Here is a 15,068-nt window from a genome sequence, read left to right as displayed (position 1 = left end):
GCGCAAGTCAGACTGAGGTACATGAGACACCCTCCTCTGGAAATACTGAAGAACAGATACAGGCTAGAGATTTTCTGAATGAGGAGCAGGCCTTTGCACACTAATTGATCTGAACTTTAGCAGATGTTGGAGTCCTTGAAGGTCTACAGATTTTGCTTGTCATATTTTTGAATTGACATGTATGTCTGGGCTGTCTAGCCTTTGACCTGAGGCCCAGCTCCAAATAAAGTGTAATTTATGGGCTCCTCCTTTTGGTCCTCATACTGGTGAAGAAATTCAAAGGATTCAAACTGATACATGAGACTGATGTTTGTTGTCCTGATGCCAAGAACAGCTCCCTCCTCATCTGTGGTAGAGAAATAGGTCAAGCATCAGTCTGCCATGGCCGAACCCTCACTGCGCCAACCCCACCCCAAGCTATCTAAGCAGTGACTCTCTTCAGCACTTCCACCAACACAGCTGTGGGAGGCAGAGTGCTGGGTTTTCTTACTGGCTAGGATGAAATTGACTTGGACTCAAAGGTTGCAAGAGACCTACTTTAGGTTACATTAATTGCTTTTTAATTACCTCTAGATCATCAGTCTTGACTGGAGTGTTTTCAGACCATTTTCTGTATTTACTCCTTCAGTAAGTTCATGATCTACTGCAGTAGAGTGCCGTGGATGAGGTTCCTTTAGATGAACCTGGACTCTGAGTCTGTTGGTAGTTTAGTGGCCAGCACCAGACCAAAATGAGATGTCCATCTTGATCCATTCAGGCCCCAACGCTATCCTTTTTATCGAAATGTTCAAAATGATGACACCACATACAAATGCTGTGGATACATTTATGATGACTGCACTGTCATGTAGCTTATTTTATTTTCTAATTGGGCAAAGGGGTTTGTGGTAGGTGAATTCTTATTGAAAAGCCGCAGCAAGGGTTTTTACCAAGTGTTTAGCACTGGGAGAAGTTCTCTTCCAGGGGATCCTCATCAAAGTGATAAGCACTGAATATTCCCGCCCATGTGCGGGGGACCCCGGTAATAATAAAAATGATATATGAAAAACGTATATACAGCTATATATGAAAAACGCATATACAGCTATATAATCTGTATATAAAAACACAACATGGCAAGTAGCACTTGAAATCTGTTTTTAATGAGTAAACCTCATTAAGAAAACTGCAAAATAAAGCAGACGTTGTTAGCCTACAGGCTGCATTGTAAACCAATAGCCTAGAAAATGCAAGCATTTTCATACAAAACTGGCACTGTGCCTTTAAGGCAGCCATTACCCCTGGCTTCCCATCATGCCTCAGGCGTGACAGTTAGGTCAGTTGTTCTTTCCTGCTCCTTCAGTCAGGACCCTGGATTCACAGCTCTTCCTTTTTTTGCCTTTCTTTCAAACATTTCCTGATTTATTTTTTTTGAAGAATTTTTGCTTTCACTCGAAGTCTTTTAGCCTTAGAGTGAGAGTGAAACCTTTGTTGTGCTTCAGAAAAGGTTTATTTCTGTCAGAAATGCCATCCTGTGGCAAGAAGGCCAGATCAGACACACCCTGTGTGTATTCTGTGCCTCCCTGATTCTCACTCTTCTGCCACCTGTCATTATTGCTCACAATGGGCCTGATACCTTGCAGATGCCATTTTCCACACTGGCAGAGGGACAAAGGGGACACCCTATGTCGGCTATGCGGTAAGGCAATCGAAGACATGCCACATCTCTTATGCTCCTGTGATAAACTGTCAGAAGAAAGGAAACGTTTGCTTAAATGTTTGTTTAACCAACGAGGAATACGCACCCGAAGGAACGCCATGCTTTTATGTTTCTCCCCCGACGATTTGCGGCTAAACTGCAATTTGGTGAAATTTATGAAAGAGGTGGAGATGAGGATGCAGGAACCTGTTTTTTAACTTATCCTGGAGTCACTTGATAGTATGAATTGCACACAATTACATTGCTTTTATTGTAAAACTTATCAAAGTGACGGAAATGGTATAATGTAAATCTTAATCTGGAAGATTTTTGTCATTTTAGATTGAATTTAAATATGTGTTGGAAAATGTAGAGAATGTATTTGTTTTATCTTTCTTTTATTTTTATAATGTGGAATTGCAATTGTTTTTATTAACTGTGCAAATAAAATTTACTTACTTACCTGTCATTATTGCAAGAAGTTGTCGAAGGACCATCAAGGACAGGGATAGAATTCGACTTTATGGCCTCTCTGAAAGTTTTAGGTCCTCCAGTTAGGCAGCAGAAAAAGAGAACTCTGTCGACGTCGAGAGGCAAGGTTCCGATCTGTTCTCCTTCGCGATCGACGTTGAGGCTGCCGGCGGCGAAGAAATCGTCGTCTAAGACTACGGTGGTGCCGGCGCATCACTCTTCTGGAAAATTGAGGACCACGCTTTCAACATTGACGAAGGTAAAGGGCCCTCCGTTGTCGTCAACCAGGCTATGATCAACGTCGGAGCAAATCTCCATCGACGCTGGCTAGGTGATCGACGTCGAGGCAAATTTCTCCGTCGTCGCCACATCAACGGCGATTGACGTCGAGGCAAAAGTCTCCGTCAAGGTCAGTCCAAAGATCTTCGACGTCGAAGCAGAAGTCTCCGTCGGCGGCAGCACACCACAGGTCGACGATGAGACACCGATCTTCAAAGCAGAGGCGGCCGACGTCGAAGCCTGGTACTCCGTCGGCATGAAGTAGATGTTTGACGTTAAGAGGCCAGTCGACTGCATCATTGAGTTCTCCGTCCAAGAGGAGAAAGTCGACGTCAAGGCAGGCGTCACCGTCGCCAAGACAGTGGTTGACGTCGAGAAAGCAGGCGGTCCAGAGACGTTCCAGATAGACATCGAGGCACCAGTCCAAAGAGGCCTCGCGTCCGGTAAGCCTCTCTACATCAGTCACCGACGTCGAGAACAGGTTCTCCCAGTTGACAGAGGTTTAACGTCAAGATCTCCGGAGGTCGTAATCTCGACGTCCAGTGTCCAGGGGACACCAAGTTTCGCCGACCAGGCCTGCACAAGAAACGGAGAACTCTCTCCCTCCTCCTCCACATACTCCTGAGGGTCGAGAAGGGCAAAGATCACCTTCCATTCATCTTTCACCAAGATGGAACAGGACCTTGCATCACTGGGCCACAGCTCCAGCCACGGCGGAACAGCATTACTCGAGCCCCCTTCACAGATCTCCGTTGGCTCGGCTGGTACAGGCGGTGGATAGCGAGCGTACTCAATCAAGAGCCAGGGATCGCAGTCACACTCCTGCGCGCACTCACAGAAGGAGATCTAGATCCAGAAGCAGGAGGAGAAGGCACAGATCTCCAACACCTTCCTCCTCTTTCACACTCACGTCACACAGACTATTAACCTACTCTTACTGACAGCCCCCCGTCCAGGGTCTCTCCGGTGGATGACATGGGCACTTTTCAGGACGTGCTTGGCAGAGGGGCGGCGAAATTAAACATCCCTATGCCGACTCGACAGAGTCCGTCATCTGTTATCTTTGAAACTTTACACCAAAGAGCAGCATCTAGACCTCTGCTACCATTGGTCCCGGGCCTAATAGAACCGGTTATGGACATTTTCCTCACGCCGGCGACAGTCAAGACCGCGCCGACTAGGATTTTAAAGAAATATCGTTCACCGGAAGAGGATCCGCTTTTCCTTAAATCTGACCCACCCACCGGATTCTGTGATAATCGCTGCACCAAAAAAGACTCCTGCTATTGCTTCCTCCTCTACTGTTCCACCAGATAAGGAGAGTAAGACACAGGATTCATGGGGAAGGAAAGTATGCCGCACATCAGCCTCTATGATGAAGGTATCGAGTGCATCGGCTCTCTTGGGCCGGCATGACAGGTTTCTGTGGGACTCCCTGCAAAGATTCATGGAAAAGTTAATGCAAGAAGATCGTAAGGACTTTAAGATCTTGCATGAAGGCAGCTTGGTGGCTAACCAAGTTATCAGCGCTGCAGCTGATGGTTCTACTCTTTCGGCTCATGCCTATGTGCAAGGAGTTCCGAAAATGATTCAGACCTTATGTGAGAAAGTGCCCTCTTTCTTGCATGGTATGCCCCCACTTTTTTGCTGAATTGCTGATGTACTTTGACTGAGTGTGTCCTGGGCTCCTGCCAATCAGGTACCCAGGGCCTGTGTTCCTTCCCTAAAACTGCATTAAAGCCTAAACCCAATTGGCATGTGGCCACATGTCAGCCCCTGGTAAATGGTACCTTAGGTACCCAGGGCACTGTGACCAGAGAAGGCCCATAAGGGCTGCAGCACTTATTGTGCCACCCTTAGAGGCCCTGTACCCTGACACACACACTGCCTTTGCAGGCTGAATGTCTGGGTGCAGAACCAAACAAAGAGACGACATGGCACACATCTCTGTGTGCCATGCCCACAAACCACTGCCCTGGCATACATCAGTCACCCCTCTTTCTGGGTGTCCTATGCCAGTGGTGAGGGTACAGGTGCATGAGCCCTGTACCCCTACAGTGCCCAGGTTCATTCCTGGGCCCTGTAAGTGCAGTGCTGTTATTAAGAGTATATGGTGCTGGGAGGTTGTCATTACGAACTCCATAGCACCATTATGGCTGCACTGAAGACTGTGAAGTTTGGTATCAAACTTCTCAGCACATTAAACCCACACTGATGCCAGTGTGGGATTTAATGTAAAATGCACAACAGAGGTCATCTTAGAGATGCCCCCTGAAACTCGAACAACTCCCAGTGACCTGACTGAGTGGCTGCAGAGGCTGCCACCATCAGACATGTTTCTGGACCCCTGGGTCGAGAGCTTGCTGCTCTCGGGGGCCTGAAACAATGCACCTCCTGGGACGAGGTGCCAGGCCTCCTCCCCCAGGATGGGCAGGGTTCACGAAGGAGAAGCTTCAAAGGCAATCTCCAGACCACTTGCTGTACTCAGCAACTGGTCCCCACTGGTTGTGCCCACCCTCTGCCAACTCCACCCCGAAGGTGGGGGATGGGAGGTGAAGCACAACCTCGAGTCCCCACCATCTTGAGGATGGGGGGGACCCAGCCAACCAGGGACAGGCTCCTGCCCCCCTCCCACTGGAGGGTGGCAGGATAGGGGTGTACCCACCCCAGGGAAGGGACCCATTGGTCCCTACCCTTTACCTACCTGTAACGCCTCTAAATTTAGTTTTTAGGGGCACCCTGAACCTTCCTTCCTCAGATCCAGCAACCACAAGAAAAGGACGAGAAGCCGTGCAGAGCTAGCAAGAGGACGACGCCCACTGACTTGGCCCCAGCCCTACAGGCCTGTCTACCCTCGAACCTGCTCCTACAAAATCCCGGCGTGCCCAGCGGCCAGCAACCTCAAAAACCCCGGAGGACCTACCTGAATTCACTCTCCAAGCTGCTTCTCCCGTGAACACCGGACGTGTTTGAACTGCAGCTTCTGGTGCCAGCCAGAAACTGCGAATCCAGCACACTCTGCACCCGCTGAGCCTGGCCTGTGTTTGAGTGAACAAACACCACGAGGAAGTACCCCCGGCGTTCCTGACCCGAGATCCAGCAACCCCTGACCTGCCTTAAGCCTCCAGACGATGCCTGCAGCCTCAATCCAGGAGACCCCGCCACCAGAGCGGGTAAGAAAATCCGATGTCTTAAGGCACCCCTGCACCCGACACCCCACGGCCGTGTATGCCCAACACAGTGGTGCCTGACCATCCCTCTACATCCCAACTTACCCCTCAAAGTGTTGGTCACTCCTGGAAGATCTTCGTCCCTGAGCCAGCAGTGTTTCTTTGTCCTGGAGAATCTCCATTGAATTCAACAGGGCACCTGACCTCAAAACTGCACCCTGTACCCGGCTGCCCTAGCGCCGCTGAGGGTGTCCCTTTGGTGCTAACTTGGTCCCCAACGTGCCCTGTGCTTAACCCTAGGAGCTTTGCTTCCACAACCCTGTGGCCTGCTTACCAGCAGCCACCAACCGGAGTCCCCCTATCCCCCATAGGATAACATTGGGCCTCAACACTCTGCACCCGGCTGCCCGAGTGCTGCTGAAGGTGCAACAGTGCCTCACTGACCCTGGGAGACCCCTGAGTCTAACCCCAGAAACATAACTCAAAAGACAGATTACGTACTTTGAAACCGTTAACTCATTTTTCCTCATAGGATAACATTGACACTTTTTCTCTCAAAAAGTTTCTAAGTGTCGACTTTTGAAAACTGCAAATATTCCTTAGAAATCAGCCGATTAACCAAAACGCATTTTCTCAACTGTTTTCAGGAAATGTCCCAGTGCTGAGTCTGTGATCCAGCACTGAGTAAGAAAAAGTATGGATAACCTAACTTATCTGCTAAGTGAATTTCCTTCTATAGGATAACATTGGTGATTCTATGTGAAAAAGTTTCTAGTGTCAACTTTTGAAATACAATAATATTCCTTAAAACCTTTAACCAAAACACATTTACTCACCTGTTTTCAGGAAATGTCCCAGGACTGAATCTAGGATCCTGTCCTGTGGTTAGAAAAGTAATCTGAAAAGTAATTAACTGCATTTGACTTAAAAAGCCCATTCAATTGAATGTACTATACCTGCAATGTGTTGCAAACTGCTTTCTTAAACCTGTAATCAAAACCAGTACCAGTTATACTGCAATGCTGAACTGTATTCAAGCAAGTCAATTACTACTGCAAAGTATTTATATGCTTGCCTGGTTCTAGACATGAAACGACAGTATATTTTTTTATACAAAACAATTGGCCTAAAGTTCAGTTCTTGAGTGTGTGAGACCATTTGCTGTCTGAGTGTGTACATCAAATGGATTATATTCCCAATCTCCTTGGATTCTGTTGAGAAGGTTGTAATTAATCTTATCTGTGTATCTTTATTATTTGGCTGTATTGTTTTGATTTTTGGGGGGGGTTTATCAATTCTGATCTTGGCTGTTTTTCAGTTTTTTCCAAACACTTTGAAAGTACTCTGTTATATTTTCTTTTTCTGAATCTTGTCAACGATCTTTTGCTGTGTTTTTTCCATTCTTGTTCCTCCGAGCAAATGCGAAGTATTCGTAAAAGTTCTCCATATGGGATATTTTCAATAAGTGGGGTTTGATGGACGCTCTCTGCATGCAAGGTTGCATTACTTGCTGTGGTTTTGCGGTGCAAGGTTGTGTGTACCTTATTTCCCACAACGTAGATTTCAGTATCTAAGAAGACCACACGATTGCACTTCACATATGACATAAGTGACAATCGTGTGGGCGGCATCTGAGGAAGGCTGAAATGCATTATGCACACGCTGTATTCAATAAAGATCTTCGACGTCTCTTCTGAGTGGCCTCTACCTCTTCTTTCCGGAGTGGGCAGTTGTGGATGTGTTTGCGCTTGCCAGAGGCGCGTTCGGAGGCCCCGTTCCTTCAAGAGGCCGGAGTATCACTGGCTCCCCGCTGCTTGCAGCTTCTTCAAATATCAAGGTATTGATATGACTCCGTCCCGCCTCTGAGTGCATGCCTAGTTTGGGACCGCGGCGAGGTGCAGATCGGCATTGACGAGGAGGCAAATACATTGCTGTTCTGTCTCACCACCCTGCAGGCACTCGTGCAAGGAGGCTGGAGCGTCAAAGGGGCGTAAGGGAGATCGTTATTTTTAGCAAAGACTCTGCATTTGAACACTTGGTACCTTTCCAGGAATTTTTCTCTCCCATGCAACACTTACCTGGATACACAGCATTCTGGGAGCTGTAGTTGTGGCAGAACTGCAGCTGAATTGATATCACATGGCCAGGGGTCAGCGGATTTCCGCCAATGAGAGAGACACTGGACATTTAAAGGTGGGGGTGGAGTTATTCTTTGCATATGGCGGCATCTGAGGAAGGCCGAAAGGCTGAAATGCATTATGCATACGCTGTATTCAATAAAGATCTTCCGACGTCTCCCCTGAGTGGCCTCTACCTCTTCTTTCCGGAGTGGGCAGTTGTGGATATATATGTGTGTGTGTGTATGTATATGTGTGTGTGTGTGTGTGTGTGTGTGTGTGTGTATATATATATATATATATATGTGTGTGTGTATGTATATGTGTGTGTGCATATGTGTGTGCATAGTTGTGTATGTGTGTGTGCATATGTGTGTATATATGTGTGTATGTATATATGTGTGTTTGCGTATACATGTGTGTGCGTATGTGTGTGTGCATATGTGTTTTTTTCATATATAATTTTTATTATTTCCGGGGTCCCCGCACAATGGCGGGAATATTCAGTGCTTATGACTTTGATGAGGATACCCCTGGAAGAGAACTAGAATTACAGGTAAGTAACTTATCCTTCTGGGTCCTGAGAAGGGATGTTTTGGGATCTTTCTGTAAGTAAGAATCCCTTTGTTGGTGCATAGTAATTAATTGAGAACTTGAAAGTGGGTTCCTGTTGAAATGTTAGCTGTTTCCTTTACTGAACACACTTAGTCAGCATGCACACTCTTATGTTCTAAGTGATACCTCTTAACAGTAGCTTCCTCACCTGAGAATACTACCCAGATCACACAATGCATCCAGAAAACCTTTATCTGTAGGAGTTGGCTCATGTGCCTCTAAGTATAGCCGTGTGGCTTTGGACTGACTCCACAACAACCCCGAAGCGCCAGAGCCAAGCCTCATATAAGCACCACTACTGCACATCTGTTCCTTTCTTTCCCTCAACTTCTGGCATGGATCCAGAGCTCTGCTACCAGCTTATCGGTCTTTCTGACTAATTCTAAATGTTTCACCAGTGTGCTAGGAACAATGGCCCCACCCAAAACAATAGGTTTAAAACCATGCTATGATTGCTGGAAGCAGATACCATTCATGAACCCGCACAAGATGCGTCTTTGGTGTCTGTGCTCGGTCATGTCTCGAAGTCTTGTGGAAAGTGTGCCCTAAAAGGTTATCTGAGACCAGGGGGTGAAGCTGTATGCCACTAAGATAGTTGTGGCCTTCACATAGCTCCTGCTGCTGATGCAAGTTGCAGACACTGTCCTGGTCTCTAGGCAGTTCCTGCTACCATTCCACGTAACGCTCAGTCCTTTAGTAAGTCCAAGCATAAGAAAGTGAAGTGGGACTTGACCCAGTATTAGTGTGAGACTGTCACAGTATTAGCTGCACCCCTTCGAGTTCTCCAGCCACCAAACTTATCACTCGGGTAGTCCTGACGCACCATGTATTCCCTGGGCTGTTGTCGATCCCGCTCCAGATATTTTGTTTTCTCAACGTGTAAAAAAAAATAAGAAAAGTTTTTCCTTAATACATTGCAATTCAACTATAAGATGTATTGAGGTATGATCATTTCCAATACAGCAGTGGAATATTTTCATCATGGAATCACATATATACATCTAGTTGTTTTTATAGTACATCTTAAAACTTGAAGTGTGCAATCTGTCAGGACTATGTCACCAGTGTAATGGCACAAGAGAACCATTCAGAACAGTAGATAATTGCCTTGTTGGGTATATTCCTGGCATATTTTCCATAGACACTATATCTTTTTTAATTTATGGGGACAATCTCATTCACGACTGGTTTTTGGTGCTCTTCCTGCTCTCTGTCGTGTTTTCAGGCCCCATGTAACTGCAAGAGCCCACAGTGGGGTTACCACCAGCACATCCATCCCTTGTGCCGTCTGTCAGCATGGACCTGTTCAAACTCTGGTACCCACTTTCCATGCCCAAAATCCACGCCAGTCCCTCCTACACTGGCCACAGTAACATAACCAGCACCAAAAGAGGGCCTGGTGCCAATGTCAGACCCTAAATCGACTTAGTCGGACCCAACTGATGTCAGGCTATGAATATACAAAAGTTCAATGGTCGCCATGCAACCCCATTCTAACCCAGTTCATGTCAGTATCACCAGAAGCTCTATTATCTTTTTGGTTCTGTGTGTGATCCTATGCTAGATCAGGGGCTTCTCAAGATGCTGCAGATTGCTTGGGATGGCTTGCTCTCCTCACTTTACTGATTCCTTGTACATTGATTTACAGAATGCCAATGAGGAGAACCGTTTGCCTGAGTCAAAGCTTTACTCACCGCTTGGGGCCCAGTGGAAGAGTGCCTTATTAGCAGTGGTGGTCCGGACACCAGTTGAGGCACTAGAATTATAACTACCCTCCGTTGAGACCAGAACAAATGTCTTTATAGAGATTTTGCAGCCTGCGCCAGCTATTTCTGAGCCCTTGCTACCTTTTAACAATGCCCTCTGATACTTTGATGGCTTCTTGGTTGAAGCCTTTTCCTTGCTTACCTGTGAACACAGTGGCCAGACGTCACAGACCGGTGCCTAGTGATGCTGATTTTCTCAACAGGTACCCCATTCCAGAGAGCCTTATCATGCAGGTCTCAACCTTTAAGGTGAATCTTAACTCCTTATCAATCACTCCTCCAGCTCGAGATCCAGGAGGATTGAAGCTTCTAGCAAGCGCATGTTTTCTACTGCTGATCGAACATTACGATCCATCCTGCTTGTTTATTAGGTCATTACACATATACCCTGTGGGGGCATGACCAGCGACATCTTGCCATCAATTCCGGAGCACCTTTGGGCCATTTTAGCTCAGATGATTCATGATCGACAGGACGCAGCCAAATGTTTTCTGCGCAGGTCTAGCTACTAATAAAAAGGCCTGGAAAGAGCAGGACATACTGTTTTGTACTTCGTCGACTTGCATTGATATGTTCCACAATTCTCTGGCATTGTACCGGCCTCCTTCATGGATTTGCCCTTTCATGGATCCTGCCTTTGCAATGTGAGGGCCGACACTGTTAGAGTGCTTTAGGGACAGTCGAGCTACAGTACAGTGTTTGGGGCTGGTGACCCCCTGCTAATTGTTTCAACATCCATTCAAAAGGTTTAGAGGCTATAACAGAGGGCTGTAACAGACAACCTTCTCAACCAGTTCAGCAAGCCCCCCAGTCCTTTTGAGGCTGTTGACATGGGTGTGGAATGCAGCCTGTGGGCCAGCAAGGTGTGAGAAAGTGGCTCTGTATATACTGTTCCCAAATAGGTACTGTAGGACTTGGCCCTTTTTACCTCATTTGTTTTCGTTTTTAGTGTTGAGGCAGATTCAGGGAGCCATTTTACCTACCCCTGAAACTTCTGTCTGAGGGCCTGAAGCACAAAATGGTGGCCACCTGTGACATCACCAGCATCCACTGGAACCTACTAGCACCTTCCAGAACATTCCAGAACCCTGTGACCGTTGGAGGCGGTTTAGAATGTTGGGGAGTTAAGAGAGAGAGTTGGCAGTTGGAGCTGGCAGTTGGCACCTGACTGGTGAGGAGTGAGCAGCACAAACGTGAAGGAGGAAGGAGTGAAGCAGCAGGGGTGGAAACTGGTGCCTGGAGTGGGGTCCATAAACCCACCCTTGATACTAGTCCCTACTGACGGAGCCCAGCCTAGAGCCCTGTGTGGGAAGAAGTCAGAAAAACCATCCTGAGGACCTGGACAGCAGGAACAGGCCTTAGAAACAAGAGAACAGCAAGATCCTGACCTGGAAACTGGTTTCCCTGAAGTCCGACGTCGAGTAGCCTAAGACCTGGAGCCCGAGGTGGAGAAGCGGCGCTGACTGGAAAAGCAGACGTCGTACCCGGAGCCGCCAGAGGTCGAGAGAGGGCGCCGTCAGAGGTCGTGAGGAATACCAGAGGTCGAGGAGGAAGTCACCCGAGGTCGAGTGAGCGGCGTCATCGGAGGAGTGAAGTCCGCCCTCCGGAGTCGTCGGAGACCGAGGTGAAGGGTAACGGAGGTCGGGAGTGAGGATCGCACTCCGGAGTCGCCGGAACCTGTGAGAATCGTGCCGGAGGTCGGGAGTGGAGGTCGCACTCCGGAGTCGCCGGAAACCTGTGAGGAGCACCGGAGGTCGGGAGTGAGGATCGCACTCCGGAGCCGCCGGAAGTCGACATCGAGGCAAGGCCGGCCGACGTCATCGAAGCCGAGGTCGCCATCGGACCGGAGCCGCCCGAAGTCGACATCGAGTAAGACTGCCCGACGCCATCGAATCGGAGGTCGAGATCGAACCGAGGCCGCTGACATCGAGACCGGATCCGCCTGCCGGCGTCGTCAAAGAACTGACATTGTGCCGAGGCCGCCGACATCGAGCTGGAACCGCCTCACGGCATCGACCCGACTCCAGCGGCGTCGGAGCATCAGAAAAAGGGCAGTAAGTGGAGTAGAGGGCGCCTAAGGCCCTGTGGAGACCTGAGAGACTGCTCTAAGGGGCTAGGGAGGTGCTGGAACCAACCTGACTGTGCCAGGGGTGAACTGGGACTAATCTAGAGAAGTTGTGTGGAGAGAGAGAGCCAGGTCTCTGGTATTTTCCCCCTTTATCTACCTCAGTTTAGGCCTCAGCCTTGTCCAAGCCAGGGAGTAGACACCCTCAAGCCTTCCACATCCCCACAAGCTGTGCCTGGGCCAAATCAGCCCTTAGGAATCAAAAGTGATCTGATTCCATGAGTGTCACTGTCAGCTTTTAAGTATTTATTAGGGGCACTGTATTTATTGTATTTAACCTATTTATTGTTCCACTGTAATTATTGGTCCACAGTATTTATTGATGCACAATATTTATTGGTTACAGTATTTATTGCCTCAGAATATTTAATTGCCTGTCTGAATTGCACTTTTATTTATGCCTTCAGTATTTATGATCACCCCTATTTATTGAATCATTAAGCCAGTATTTATTTGACCTGCACTTTCGAAAAAAGGTTGTATATTGTGATTGCTATTTATTTTCTCCAATCAGCAACTAAGAGAAAAAGAAGATAAAGAAAGATATTTTCATAATTTTTACGGTGTAGAGTCGTTTTTGGAACGGATGCACGCATGGTTATTGTATGGGTATATTGTATGCTTAGCACGGTGCCTGTTTCCTGACCACTCGAGCCAAGCTACCACAGTGTGTTCGGGGAGTCCACCACCACCCCTTCTAGTGTGGGAGTGGGTTTTCCAACAGGTACAGTATGTACAGAGTCCACAGTCCCCAGAGGTTTGGTAGAGGTTAAAGTTATTAATAACCTTACTCTCTAAAGTGGTAGCTTGGTCGAGCAGTAAGGCAGTATCGGAGGACAGTGTAAAGCATTTGCTGTACACCCTCAGTCAGCAAATGGTCTCACACACACTCAATAACTGAACTCTAGGCCAATGGTTTATATAAAAAATGTTTTTTATTTTAGAACCAACAATAGGTATTAAAATATACTTTCTCAGAATGAGAAGCTTTAGTTGAATACTTTTGCAATATGTAATTGACTTTTGTAGATAGTTACAGATGGTTGCAATAGGCAGCACAATTTCAAATACAATAATACATTGAGCTCAATGGAAGTTTTAAGTTATTTGCAATAGATTACTTTCAGGATTACTTTTCTAACTCCAGGACTGGATCCTAGATTCAGTCCTGGACAGTTCTTGGAAACAAGCGCGTAAAGTCGACTTAGTTACTGTTGTGATTTTTAGGCAATATTTTGCTATTTTAAAAGTTGACACTTAAAAGAAATTCCATTGAAAAACAGTCATGATTCCCTATGGGAGAAAATTCAAGTTACAGGTATGGTATGTTCTTGTTACTTTTGTAATCCAGTGCTGGGCTCCTAGGCTCAGTACTGGGACCTCAATCTAAAACAGGTAAGCAATTACGTTTTCAGAGTTGGTACGATTTTGAAAGAATATTTGTAGTTTGCAAAAATCGACAGAAGAAATTTCACAGAAAAACAGTCAATGATTTCCTATGGAAGAAAATTGGGTTAATGGTAAGTACGGTTGAGAGTACTTTTCAGGGTCAGTGCTGGGCACCAAGATCCAGCACTGGGATCTCTCCTACTAGCAAGTGATTATTTTCGTTTTCGTTACTCGGTTGATTTTTGGTGAATATTTTAAGTTTTAGAAACTCCACGCTTAGAAGAAATTTCAGAAGAAACAAGTCAATGTTACCCTATGGAGGAAAAGTGGGTTATCGGCTTATGGGTAAGTACTCAACTGGCAGAGTTAAGGTTCTGGGCACAGACTCGAGGGTCTCCCAGGGTCCGGGAAGTACAGTTGTTGCACCCTCAGCGGCACAGGGGCAGCCGGGTGCAGAGTGAGTTAGGCCCAATGTTATCAAATGGGAGGCAGGGGGGGCCTTGGTTGGTGGCTGCTGACTAGCAGGCCACGTGGCTGTGGGAGCTGAGCTCCTGGTCACTTGCTCTGGGCAAATGGGGAAGTAGATAGGTGTAGAGGTTACATTGCCAGGGCCACTCGGGCAGCTGGGGCAGGGTGCTTTTGAGCCGTTGGGCGCTCAATGGATTTCAATGGGAAAGCTCCTGGCTGAACAAAGGCTGAAAGCTCGGGGACGAAGATTCTTCAAGTGCCAACACCACTTCGAGAGGTAAGTTCGGTAGTTGGAGGATAGGTAGGTACCCAGGAGTTGGGCACCGGGGGCCGCAGGGAGCCGGGTGCAGGGGTGCTTTTTGGTGTCGGGAAATCTTACTCTCTGTAGATCGCGGTTGGGGGGGGGGGGTACCTGGTTCTGAGGCTGCAGGCGTCGTCAGGAGCGTCGAGGTGGGTCCTTGGGTGCCGGATTCGGGGTCACAGTCGCCGGGGGACGTCCTCGGAGTCTTTGTCCACTCCAGCACAGGACAGGCTTGGCGGGTGCAGGGTTCGCGGTTCCTGGCTAGTGCCAGGGCTCAGTTACTTGCTTTGAGCAGTGCCACTGCTCGTGGGAGTCCCAGATGCTCAGAGTCACAAGGTAGCCAGGTCCTCCGGTGTTTGTGACGTTGCTGGCCATGGGAGATGCTGGGATTTAGTAGGAGCAGGTTCGAGGGTCGACAGGCCGGTAGGGCTGGGGACAAAGCAGTTGGTGTCTTCTTCTTATTAGCAGCTGCACGGCAGATCTTCTTTCTTCTTGATCTTCTTTTCTGTTTCGGAATCTGGAATCTGAGGAAGAAAGGATCTGGCCTTTTCCATGTACTTAGCCATTCTGGACCTTAGGCCAAGCACATAGTCCACTAGGTCTTGTTTGGGCTCTTGGAGAGGCCTCTCCCAGCCCTCTTTTACAAGACAGTGGTCCCCTCACAGGATGACCAAACAGAAGTTCAAAGG

General features: G+C 47.7%; 1 protein-coding gene across 2 annotated transcripts in view; it reads left to right on the top strand.

Moving 5' to 3' along the window:
* Positions 1–15,068, top strand: part of ZNF384 (zinc finger protein 384) — a 309,260-nt gene that overhangs the window by 202,861 nt on the left and 91,331 nt on the right. The window lies entirely within an intron of this gene.

This window comes from Triturus cristatus, chromosome 7 (assembly GCF_964204655.1).
Source record: "Triturus cristatus chromosome 7, aTriCri1.1, whole genome shotgun sequence".
Classification (NCBI taxonomy): Eukaryota; Metazoa; Chordata; class Amphibia; order Caudata; family Salamandridae; genus Triturus; species Triturus cristatus.
Note: the sequence above shows the minus strand (reverse complement) of the source record. Positions and strands in the feature narration are given on the sequence as shown.